The 12,815-nt window shown below is 34.8% G+C and overlaps 1 long non-coding RNA gene across 1 annotated transcript; it reads right to left on the bottom strand.

Annotated features, from left to right (window-relative positions):
* Positions 1-10,448: 10,448 nt before the first annotated feature.
* On the bottom strand, positions 10,449-12,366 carry LOC102666758 (uncharacterized). The gene is made up of 4 exons (XR_412785.4): positions 12,209-12,366; positions 11,245-11,375; positions 10,840-10,885; positions 10,449-10,628 (listed from the first exon to the last, which is right to left on the bottom strand). It is a non-coding gene; the product is annotated as an uncharacterized lncRNA (long non-coding RNA).
* Between the last annotated feature and the right edge of the window lie 449 nt (positions 12,367-12,815).

Here is a 12,815-nt window from a genome sequence, read left to right as displayed (position 1 = left end):
TTTTGCTAATCAATTGAATTACCATTTTGGAAAGATGAGAAAATTATCTTTAAGCATATGTAAAAATGTTCTCTGTATAAAATCTTTAGCTAATTTTAAGTGTGCTCTATTTTTGCTCTGATTTCTAGGACTTAGGGTTTTGGTGAATTGTGCTTTGTTTGTGAAAAATTGCTTTTTTTTTGGCTTAAGTGTGACTTGCTGTAATTTTTTGTTGGTATATGAATTGATGCTTTGTTTTGAACTGATTGAAAAACTTGATAAGTGTGAATCCCAAGAAATTATTGATGTTGTGTGCACTATTTTATTTGGAGGCTAAGAGGTGTGACCTCGAGCACTGAAATGTATGCGATTATCTTGTGTGGCATGGTTGGTTTACAACAGTAGTAGGTAATTACATTGTTTGTTAGATGTTGTGTGTGGTAGTTTTAGGGACTTGAGCATGAGTCCTGATGTTGACTAGAACTCTGTTATAGTAGGCATTATACATCTTGAAAGACGTGCATCATTGTGTGATAAGTCCATAGGAACTCAAGCACAAGTATCGATGTGACTAGAGTCCTATTCCACTGAGAATAGTGCACTTAAAAGACATGCAAGAAAACGTGAATATGCAGTGGAATGAAAAATGTCAAAGTTAACAAGAATCATGTGGGGCATTTTGACCGTGTCAATGTACATGAAATGAATGTCAAATGGAAATGTTCATCTAGAGTGGTGATGAGGATATGGCCCTCAAAACTATATGATTATGGAGCTAGAAGTAATGTCTCAAGGTCATGCACCAGTTCGTCGTCATACAGTACCAAAAGTAGTGGAACCCCACTGTGACAAAGAAAGAACGGTATAAGTATGATGGATCATTGAGGAGAAAATAGAGTTGTTGGATGAATACTCAACCCAAACTATTTGGGTTAGTTTGAATCAATTTGGATTTGAGAGTAACCCATACCTGTGAACACCCCTTTTTGGTATGTTGTTTATGTATGATTTGGCTATTAAGGGACATTGCCTGATTTTATTTCTAATCAGTATCAAACTTATTTCTTTTTTAAGAAGAAAAAAGTTCCATCCTAGAGTCATCTTATTAATTTGATACATGATGGTTTAAGCTACACTTGGAGTATAGAACTATAAATAACAAAACTATGTTTTGGATTACTTTTTTCATTTTAATAATGTTTTAGATTTGATAAAGGTCAGATTGTAGACTTAGTTAAATATTTATCCTTTGGATACTTTCTTCTAAGACTTTTGATAGAAGATTTTATTGTTCTTCTAAGGATTTAATTTCACACAGGTAGTGCACAGTTGGGCTTTAGAAATCTACCATATATGTTACTACAACTTCTATTTTGGTTGTTTGATATTTTTGTTGCACCAAAATTTTGTTTTGGTTTGTCTCTAGTTTTGTGAGTTGAAAAAAGATGTCAACACCTGAAAGTGCAGGAGGTAAAGAATGAGGAGGGAATGGAGCTAGTGAACCTCCTCCACCTAAAAGACATATAAATGCAATTGGAATGAGGAGTGATGTGGGAGGGAAACATTGTATTTCTATTGATGGGGATCCAAGAAGGATCTTATGCAAATAAATTAGGTCAAAGTTCACAGGAGGGGTTTATCATTTAAAGCATCATTTAGAAAGAACAAACAAAGATGTTGTAGCTTGCAAAGATGTCCCTGGTGATGTTCAGAAAGAAATGTTTTCCATTGTTTCGTCACTGCAGCAAAACCTCCTAAAAAATCAAGTGACTTTAACTAATTTGGTAGCATTTTAGGTAAAAATTCATTGTGTTTGTATTATCTAATGTGTCATTGTGTTTGTAGCAACTAGCAAGTTCTCAAATAAAGACTTTACTAATCTCGTCTTAACTCTTAAATATAATTGCAAATTGCATGTGCATCTCCATCACAAGAGATAGGTAGTGGTGCTAGTTATGGTAAGCAAAATTTTTTCAGGAGAAAGTTCACTCAAGTTCCAGTTCACAAGTTGTTGAAGAAGAGTATGAAGGAGTGATGCAATCCTACCCCCAAGGGCATTTGACAGAAGACTTCAAGAAGATTGGGCCAGAGATGCAAGAGAAGGCCCTAGGGTTCTCATGAGCCTTAGGGTTCTCATGAGCCTTAGGGTAGATTTCGGGCCCATGGGCTAAGTATGAGCCCACTTATCTTTGTACATATTAGATTAAGGTTTCATTATTTTTGGGCCTTGTATTTAGGGTTCCATAATGTAGGTAGGGTATCCTAGAAATGTAGGATTTTTCAACCCTTGTATTTTAGGCCTAGGGTAGCTTTGCTATTCTTAGCCGGTCCCAAGCCCGGATAAAAGGAGAGGGTTGTGTTAGGTTTTCGACAACCAACGTTAAACTTTGTCGAATCTCTATGACATGGATCAATTACGTAATAATGTGAATGCTAGGTCGTTGCCTGGAAGCAACACACTGTATGGCTCGAGTACAGTGTCAAAAGAGCAAGGGCCGCTGCATCGCCGCCCGGATGTAGTGAAAAGTAAGCAAGGGTTCCCACATTTTCGTGAACGGGTGTGGGTAAAGAAGCTAGTTCATGACAGGAGGATTCACTTTGGTACATGGAATATAGGCACACTTACTGGAAAATCTATGGAAATAGTGGATGTTATGGTGAGGAGGAAGATCAATTTTATGTGCCTACAAGAAACTAAGTGGACAGGTGAAAAAGCGAAAGAATTAGACAACTCGGGATTTAAGCTGTGGTATACGGGAAAAATCAGATCAAGAAATGGGGTAGGGATTATTGTGGACAAGGAGTGGAAGAAGGATGTCGTGGATGTAAGAAGAGTAGGAGATCGTATCATAGTCTTAAAATTGGTAGTGGGACAGGACACCTTTAATGTTATTAGTGGGTACGCACCTCAGGTTGGGTTAGCAGAACACTTTAAGGTAAAATTTTGGGAGGATCTAGAAGGGGTACTTCAGGATATACCCCAAGGAGAGAAAGTTTTCCTAGGAGGGGATCTCAATGGACATGTAGGTAGCGTGGCTAGAGGTTTTGAGGGGGTGCATGGGGGTTTTGGCCTAGGGGAGATGAATGGGGAGAGTAAATCCATCTTGGAGTTTTCAGAGGCTTTGGATCTTTCTATAGCCAATACATGGTTTAAGAAAAGAGAGGAACATCTTATCACTTACAAAAGTGGAGGGACATGTTCTCAGATAGATTTCTTCCTTATCAGGAAGTCTGATAGGAAGTATTGCTTGAACTGTAAAGTTTTCCCGGGAGAGAGCTTGACTACCCAACATAGAGTTTTGGTTATGGATGTAAGAATTAGAGATAGGGCAAAGAGAAGAAGTCCTATGGTAGCACCAAGGATCAAATGGTGGCACTTGAAGGGTGAGAAACAAGGAATCTTCCAACAAAAGATATGGGAGGGTTGGTGTGGACAATCACAAGGAAGTGCAAATGATATGTGGAACAAGATGTCCCAAGAGATTATTAAAGTGGCTAAAGAGACGTTGGGTGAATCTAGAGGTTTTGGACCTAGGGGTAAAGAATCGTGGTGGTGGAATGAAAATGTTCAGAGCAAAGTTAGAGTAAAAAAGGAGTGTTTCAAGGAGTGGTCTAGGTGTAGAAATTCTGAAACTTGGGATAAGTATAAGATAGCTAGAAATGAAACCAAAAAGGCGGTGAGTGAGGCAAGAGCCCAAGCTTTTGACGGACTATACCAAGCTCTAGGAACCAGGGACGGAGAAAGATCTATATATAGGCTTGCTAAGGGTAGAGAGAGGAAGACTAGAGATTTGGATCAAGTAAAGTGTGTTAAGGATGAAGAAGGCAAAGTCTTAGTGCATGAAAAAGATATCAAGGAAAGGTGGAAGGCGTATTTTCACAACTTATTTAATGATGGATATGGATATGACTCTAGCAGTCTAGACACAAGAGAAGAGGACCGGAACTATAAGTACTATCGTCGGATTCAGAAACAGGAAGTAAAGGAAGCGTTGAAAAGAATGAGTAATGGTAAGGCGGTGGGGCCAGACAACATACCTATTGAAGTGTGGAAAACTCTTGGAGATAGAGGTCTTGAGTGGCTCACCGAACTCTTTAACGAAATTATGAGGTCAAAACGCATGCCGGAGGAATGGAGGAGAAGCACGTTAGTGCCAATCTATAAGAACAAGGGGGATATACAAAATTGTGCAAATTATAGGGGAATCAAGCTCATGAGTCATACCATGAAATTATGGGAAAGAGTGATCGAACGGAGATTAAGAAAGGAGACTCAAGTTACTGAGAATCAATTTGGTTTCATGCCGGGAAGGTCGACCATGGAAGCGATTTATTTATTACGGCGGGTGATGGAGCAATATCGCATGGCCCAAAAAGACTTGCACTTGATTTTTATTGACTTGGAGAAAGCGTATGATAGAGTGCCTAGAGAGATTTTGTGGAAAGCTCTAGAGAAGAAAGGGGTTAGGGTTGCATATATTCGAGCTATCCAAGATATGTATGATAGGATATCGACTAGTGTTAAGACACAGGGTGGAGAGTCAGACGATTTTCCCATCACAATTGGTTTACATCAAGGGTCAACCCTTAGCCCCTACCTTTTTACCTTAATTCTGGATGTCCTCACGGAACAAATCCAAGAGATAGTGCCGAGATGCATGCTTTTTGCAGATGACATAGTCCTCCTTGGAGAGTCGAGGGAGGAGTTGAATGAGAGGTTGGAAACTTGGAGACGAGCTCTAGAAACACATGGCTTTCGCCTAAGCAGAAGCAAATCGGAGTATATGGAATGTAAGTTCAACAAAAGAAGGAGGGTTTCTAACTCAGAGGTGAAAATAGGAGACCATATTATCCCTCAAGTCACACGGTTTAAATATCTTGGGTCTGTAATACAGGATGATGGGGAAATTGAAGGGGATGTGAATCATCGCATTCAAGCAGGATGGATGAAATGGAGAAAAGCATCGGGGGTGTTATGTGATGCAAAGGTACCGATCAAGCTAAAGGGAAAGTTCTATCGGACTGCGGTAAGACCGGCGATTTTGTACGGAACAGAATGTTGGGCGGTCAAGAGCCAACATGAGAATAAAGTAGGTGTAGCAGAGATGAGGATGTTGCGGTGGATGTGTGGTAAGACTCGACAGGATAAAATTAGAAACGAAGCTATTAGAGAGAGGGTTGGAGTAGCGCCTATTGTAGAGAAGATGGTGGAAAATAGACTTAGGTGGTTTGGGCATGTAGAGAGAAGACCGGTAGACTCTGTAGTGAGGAGAGTAGACCAGATGGAGAGAAGACAAACAATTCGAGGCAGAGGAAGACCCAAAAAGACTATAAGAGAGGTTATCAAAAAGGATCTCGAACTTAATGATTTGGATAGAAGTATGGTACTTGATAGAACATTATGGCGGAAGTTGATCCATGTAGCCGACCCCACCTAGTGGGATAAGGCGTTGTTGTTGTTGTTGTTGTTGTATTTTAGGGCACCTAGACTAGTTTTTATATTGGGGTAGTTTTGTAATTTCATATGCATTAAGTGAATATTTGATGTGTGTGTTGGGAAATAAAATTAATTGAGTTGGGAGAAGCTCAATCCAATTAAATTTTAGAGGGGGAGGTGAGAATTTGCTTGTTACACCCCATTGCCACATCATATAGTTACACTTTGTGCATGTCCTTCCTTCTTTACATGTCTTATGATACCTAAGCACACTTAGTGGAGAATCTTGGACTTGATCCTGGATTAGTGGGATGAACCATAGCTAAAATTCACTAATCATAATTAGTGAAATTTTGGCTCCAAAATTTGGCTCCACAATTCAATTTCAAATTCAAGTGAAATTTGAATAGATATTCAAAATTCCCTCCAATATTGTGTGACACCTAGACTATAAATAGAGGTCATGTGTGTGAATTTTTTCAACTTTGATCGTTTGAGAATTACACTTCAAAGTTCTGACCTCATTTGAGGCACAAAATTTCGTGCTCCTTCTCCCTCCACTCATCTTCTCCTACCTTCAAGCTCTTATCCATGGCTTCCTATGGTGGTGAGCTTATTCTTGACTCATCTTCTCCTTGAAGTGGCGTCTCCAATCATCTTTCTTCCTTCTCTATTCTGCTGCAATTAATCTTCAAGAAGCAAAGGACTCCATCGATGAAGAAGATCCAGAGCCTACAAGCTCCACATGGAGCTACATCATGTGGATAGAAGACTGCAAGAAGATTGGGCCAAAGATGCAAGAGAAGGCCCTAGAGTTCTCATGAGCCTTAGGGTAGATTTCGGGCCCATGGGCTAAGTATGAGCCCACTTATCTTTGTACATATTAGATTAAGGTTTCATTATTTTTGGGCCTTGTATTTAGGGTTACATAATGTAGGTAGGGTATCCTAGAAATGTAGGATTTTTCAGCCCTTGTATTTTAAGGCACCTAGACTAGTTTTTGTATTAGGGGTAGTTTTGTAATTTCACATGCATTAAGTGAATATTTGATGTGTGTGTTGGTAAATAAATTTAATTGAATTGGGAGAAGCCCAATCCAATTAAAGTTTTGAGCGGGAGGTGAGCATTTTCTTGCTACACCTCATTGCCACATCATATAGTCACATTTTGTGCATGTCCTTCATGTTTTACATGCCTCGTGACACCTAAGCACACTTAGTGGAGAATCTTGGACTTGATCTTGGATTAGTGGGCTGAACCATAGTTAAAATTCACTAATCATAATTAGTGAAATTTTGGCTCTAAAATTTAGCTCCACAAATTCAATTTCAAATTCAAGTTGTATTTGAATAGAAATTCAAATTTCCCTCCAATTTTGTGTGACACTTAGGCTATAAATAGAGATCATGTGTGTGCATTTTTTCAACTTTGATCATTTGAGAATTACACTTCAAAGTTCAGACCTCATTTGAGGCACAAAATTTCGTGCTCCTTCTCTCCTTCTCCCTCCACTCATCTTCTCTTACCTTCAAGCTCTTATATGTGGCTTCCTATGGTGGTAAGCTTGTCCTTGACTCATCTTTTCCTTGAAGTGACATCTCTAATGATCTTTCTTCCTTCTCCATTCTCCTGTCATTGATCTTCAAGAAACAAAGGACTTCATTGATGAAGAAGATCCAAGGCCTACAAGCTCCACATGGAGCTACATCAAGGAGGAAGCACACTAGGATATTGATTTACATTTTTATAATAATGCTATCCCTTTTAATGTTGCCAACAATGCAGAGTTTAAGAAGATGCTTGATACAGTTTCCTAGCATGGTCCAGGATTTGTCCCTTTATCATACAATGATATTAGGATGAAGGAGAAAACTCATCTTTCTTTGAAGAATCATATAGCTTATTGGAAGAAATCTAGATGTACAATAATGACAGATGGATGAACTGATAGGAGGAAGAGGAGGACTATTTTAAAATTTTTGGTAAATTATCCACTTGGAACTATGTTTTGAAGTCTGTAGATGCATCCAAAATATACAAGACAACTAACAAAATTTTCAAGATGTTGCATGATGTTGTTGAGGAGGTTGGGGAAGAAAATGTTGTCCAGATTGTCACAAACAATGCAACAAATTACAAGAAAGCTGGGGAAAGGTTGATAGAAAAAGGGACTAAGCTATATTTGACACCTTGTGCAGCTCATTACATTGACTTAATGCTGGAGGATTTTGAGAAAAAAAAAATTGCAAGTCCTAGGAAGATTGCAACTTGCATATATGGTAGAACAAGCCTTATTGTTTTATTGCATAAATTTGCAAAATAGGTGATTTGATTAGACATGCCTTGACCCATTTTACTACTTCTTACTTGACCTTGGGATGCTTGAATGAGAATAAGAGTCTATTGACTAGAATGCTCACATTTGAAGAATAGTCAACAAATTATAGTCAACGAATAAAATCAAATTTTCATTAAAAATTATATTTAATGTTTTACTAATACATACCTATTATTATTTCAATAAATGTTTTTTAACATTTGATGGTATTATTGTTATGAAACATAGGGAGGATGCATTAAAATAGTCCTCTCATTTAATACTCTAGATTTTAAAATTTTTTTACCATCATATGTTTGTCAATATTTATATTAGTTAGCAAAAAAAAATATTTATATTAAATATTATTCATTGAATACATTTAATTAATTAAAATAAAATACCTTTAATTGAAAAAATTAGAAATTATTAATCAATTTATGTCTTTCTATGAAAATATTTTATTGTTGTTTAATTAATCTTTAGATGTCCAGATGAATATTATTTGTTTTCCAACAAATATTTTTAAATTATTTATTATAAATATAAAATATAATCTATGTATTCAAATATTTTTTATATAAAATATAATTTTTAATTATAATATAAATGATATATTCCAAAATATTTATTGATTATAGATTATAGTCTAGAAATTATTTGTAGTTGTGAGTGATTCACTTGTTAATTTATTAATAATATCAAATGTTTGTAATCAATTAATATTTAATGCTAAAAGTTGGAAGATTAAATATTTCAAACTTCAACCATATTAAATATCTATTCGTATTAAAAAAATTTATTGTAGTCAAACTTTATCAAAATAGTGAAAGAAATATTCAATCAAAATTGCACACAAACACCTATTTAATCACTCTTACTCAACATTAATTGGTCATTAATGTTTCATCCAACTAAATTTTAAATTTATAAACATTTAATGTTATTTTATATTTTAAATCTATAAAGAAAAACCAAAATGTTTGTATAAGAAAGCATATTTATTTAATAGTTTTAGGTAAAAACAATTATCAATAGGACCAAATCTATAAAGTTTTATAAATAGATCAACGTTTCACAATATGGAAGTTTAATATCCTCAATGCGTAATTCAAAGTAAAGAAACTAAAAGTATTACTATTTTTTAAGTTAAAAAAAAGACAAGAAAAAGTAAGGAAAATAGCACAAATGCACAATTCATTGAGTAACGTCTGTAACGACCCATCCTCATAAGCAAAAAATCAGACACCAAAACGACATCATTTTAGTGGTGAGAACTAGGGAAAGAAAAACACATAAAATGAAATAGGAGAAAAACCCTTCACTTATTCGTTGAACCCTGAAGAACACTGTTTTCTGAACCCGTGATCATGAACGCGAAGATCACCTTCCTCTTCGCACTTAGAATAGTCGCATAGTTCTGAAATTCGACGCTCAAAGTAAGTTATTTGAATCTCTACATTTGTGTTCTAAGAATGCCTTTTTCTCTTTTCGGTTTTTGTTTTTGGATTAACTTTACTTTTAAGTCCATTTTAGTTGTGAATTCCTTAAATACATTTAGTTCGTTGCATAATAGGCCAGACAACTACCTCAAAGGCATAATTAACAGGTGAGTGTTGTTTTTCAATAAATTTGCATTAGCATTAGTCATGAACATCAAAATTTTAATTGTACAATAAGCATCAATGTTTGTATTCAACAGTGCTTTGAAAGGACTTGATGATACTCAACAAAGTAAATCCAAGCCTGCTGCTAGGTGGATTGTTGTTAAAGTAAGTCATTTAAACAATATGCTTCTACTTATATTTTAGTACTGTGTAGACTAATTTGTACTTAACGTTGAATATCTAAATTTCATAATGTATTTAGTGTAATAGACAAAAAGGAATCACTGAGTGTGGGTATTACGTCATGCACTGGATGTCAACTATAATCTTAGAAAATTTCAAGAATAATTGGGAAATGGTAATTTTTAATTCACCAAATTTCAATTTTTTTATGAATGCTATTATATTATTAACTTGTGTTTTATTATATCATGCAGTATTTCATTGATGCTAGACCATTGGAACCAGAGAGATTGAAGGCGCTTCGCATCCAGTGGGCAAAGTACTATTTGAAAGTTAAAAATGAAACTTAGGATGTTTAGGCAATTTTGTAATTGTAGTTTATATTTAGTTACTTTACATTTTTTACAATTCATGTCTCAACATTAAATATGCTTTTAATTCATAGTAATTAGTAAATTTCTCATGGAATTTTTGGTAAAAGTTGTTTCAAAACAAAATGAAAATTATATGTTGTGTGGTCTGGTTTTAAAATTTGTAGGTTAATTTTGGATTTATTGAAAAAACAAATAGCATATTAAAAAAAAAGTTCTAAAACATCATCGGTTTTTTAAAAAAATCGATGTTGTTAGTGCCAGTTAACATTAGTTTTTTAAAAAACCGATGATGATATGTAGATTTATAACTTTCTTTTTTCATAATTTTTATCATATAACATCGGCTATTCAAATAAACGATGTTGTATTTATTATTTAACATCGGTTTTGAAAAACCGATGTTAACGATATTACTTTCAACATCGGTTAATAACCGATGTTGAAAGTCTTAAATAACCGATGTAAAAACCTTATTTTCTAGTAGTGATTGCACACAAACACTCACACTGTCTTTTTGTTGACCCCATTCAAGTCAAGGGCCAAAAAAAAAATTAAAACCTTCACAAACAAAAAAATATTATCAAATCATATATATTGTCAAGCAACTCTCTTGCCCTCTTCATCTCCACTCACACTCTCTATGTATCTTGTTTGTGTCTCTTTTTGGATTTGTTTCACATGCATGAATCTCCTGGTCACTTGATTCTGGAGATCTTATAGAAATCTTTGATCTGTTGGACAGCGTCAACTATTATCAATTTCCAATAATAATAAGAATTTTAGGATTGAGATAATGAACTTTGAGATAAAACAAAATTTCAATAGACAAACACATAATAAATAAGGATCAAAATTATTTAAAATCACTTTGACATATATTTTTTTAATGAAAACTAAACTAATTATATATGGTATCACTAAAGAAAAAGATGGAGCTAACACCTTGCTTGGATTGAAGTCATAGAGAATCTCCAACAATTTGAAGAGCCTATACAGAAAACATGCATGTAATTAGATTTCAGACTCAAGAAATTGAAAATCACACTCATTATTTATGATCCTAGATATTATTAATATTTCAGCCAAAATTAATGTTGTAAGAATTTTCGGTACTGATGCATAGGCTAATTATCATACCTAAGGACATCTACTTTTGGAAGCACTTTGTTCCAACAACCAAATATAAAAATAAATAAAATGGCTTTGTCAATATATATAGCTTCTCAAATGCAAACATCTATAAATCGATTCATCAACTTAACCCAGCAATAAGTACTTCTAGTGTTTCAATAACAATAAAAATGAGGAGGCCAAGACGAATTAGAATCTAAGGGCAAAAGCACAAACCTGAAACAATTGAATCCAGCACAGCAGCAACAATAACACGAATTAGCAAACATTAGGGTTCAACACAAGCTCCTTTGATCGAACCTTTTCCTGAAATTGCGTTTGCCGCTAAACCTTCCTCCCCTAACCATCTACTCTCACACACAAATAGATAACAAAAATAAAGCAATATATTAGAACCCCATTCAAGTCAAGGGCCAAAAAAAATTAAAACCTTCACAAACAACAAAATAATATCAAATCATATATATTGTTATAAATTGTGTGATTCTTCTACAAAGGTTTCCTGAAATTGCGTTTGTCGCTAAACCTTCCTCCCCTAACCATCTGCTCTCACACACAAATAGATAACAAAAAGAAAGCAATATATTGGAACCTCCTTCAAGTCAAGGGCCAAAAAAAATAAATTCAAACCTTCACAAACAACAAAAAATATCAAATCATATATATTGTTATAAATTGCGTGATTCTTCTACAAAGGTTTCCCCTTTCAACCTCAACCCTAAAAGGGGTATAGCAAAGAGGTAGCGAAATAATAGCATTCATAAATTACCCCACCACGGATCTGATTCACCAATAAACCAAAAAATAACAGGGACGAAATTAACTATAAGAGATCCCACAATATGTTCCCGCATAAATTGACCAGGATTGTGCCAGACACGCAAAACCGTGCCGATCAATAGAAACATGGAAAAAATAATCAATAATTATTAGGCATCATTTACCTTCAGTAGGTAGAGAGAAAAAAACCTTCCCTGCAGAAGAGTAAAATTAAGGAGAGAAAAAAGGAAAAGAAAATCACATGAATCAAACCCGCAGCAATAATTGAAAAGATAAAGACCCAATTAGATATTTATTGGAATTGAAACGCGATAAGATGTAGAGTTGATGTGGAATCTTCTAAGGAAAAGAAAAATATGAAATTAAAGGAGAAAAAACCGAATCAAAAGATGGAAATTACCAAAGTGAAGGTGGAGAAATTCGGCGCAATTGTCACGGTTGCGTTGAGTTGGAGAAAAGAGGGGAGAATGGAAGTTTGGAGAGTGGTAAGATGAAGGCAGACTCGATCTCTGTGTGGCACACGTCTGAGATGAAGGCAGAGGAAATGCACGCGGCGACAAATGAAGCAAGGCCAAAATGACATGGAGCAACCAAAGACTGAAGCAGAAATGCCCAAAAAACCAATAAATTGGACACATGTCAACAGCTGGAGCATGGACATAATAGCCTTTTCCATATACATCTCATTTATAAGACTTAGTATAGATACATACATATATATATATATATATATATATATATATATATATATATATATATATATATATATAACATAATATAACGGTAGTCTTTTATATATGAAATCTAAACCTTTAATTTTATGCCCTCCGTCACAGTGAGTCACTCTGCACCCTCCAACTATTTGGATGACGATCTTCTACAATTTTAAATAAGTTACATAAAAGTTCAGTCATAAAAAATATTTATTATACTTTATATCAAGATATAATTTAATAAATATAAACCATGATATGGAAACTGTATTATTCTGCTTTATTTTTTGACAA

The sequence above is a fragment of the Glycine max genome, chromosome 1, assembly GCF_000004515.6.
Source record: "Glycine max cultivar Williams 82 chromosome 1, Glycine_max_v4.0, whole genome shotgun sequence".
NCBI classification, from domain to species: Eukaryota; Viridiplantae; Streptophyta; class Magnoliopsida; order Fabales; family Fabaceae; genus Glycine; species Glycine max.
Note: the sequence above shows the minus strand (reverse complement) of the source record. Positions and strands in the feature narration are given on the sequence as shown.